The sequence below is a fragment of the Triticum dicoccoides genome, chromosome 5B (assembly GCF_002162155.2).
Source record: "Triticum dicoccoides isolate Atlit2015 ecotype Zavitan chromosome 5B, WEW_v2.0, whole genome shotgun sequence".
In the NCBI taxonomy this organism is placed as follows: Eukaryota; Viridiplantae; Streptophyta; class Magnoliopsida; order Poales; family Poaceae; genus Triticum; species Triticum dicoccoides.
Window position 1 is genome coordinate 672936469 of NC_041389.1, and position 707 is coordinate 672937175.

Here is a 707-nt window from a genome sequence, read left to right on the forward strand (position 1 = left end):
GGCGGCGGGGGTGGAGTCCAGCGGGGGTCGGGGCGGCGGCATCGGGGCAGCGCAAGGCCATAGCGGCGGCGGCGTCGCCGATAGCGTGCAGGCGCGGCGGACGGAGGGGGCGGAGCAAGGGGGCGGCGGCTTGGGTCGAGTGGATCTGGCGAGGGAGGGAGGGAGGCAACAGTGCGAGGGGAACAGGTGAACTGGGGGGAGGGATCTAATGGCGCACCGCACCCCTAGTGCGCCATAAGTACAACCATTCTAGTGGCGCATCCCGCCACGGTGCGCCATTAGAATTTACTAGCCCGACAGGTCAGGTTATATTACACATAACCCCCACTCCATCAGAACAAGCCCACTAGCCCGACTGGTCAGCACGTAGAACACACATCAGGAGGTCCTGGGTTCGATTCCTAGGCTTCCCATTTTTTGTATTTATGCATTTAAAATGCTGTTTGATATTTATTTGTGTTTAAATATGTTCAAACTTGTTTAAATCATAACGGTAATATTTTTTTATAAAAATAGTAATAATTTTTTTAAAAATATCATGAAATTTATTATTTCAAAATATCATTAAATTTTTTATTTGAAAATATAATCAAATTTGTTTTTTTAGCAATTTTAGTTGCATTCATTTGTGACGGTGGAGCGGGCCGGGGAGGGTGCGGGTGGTCGTCAGGGGCGGTGGAGTTGGGGAGGGTGCGGGCCGGGGGTCG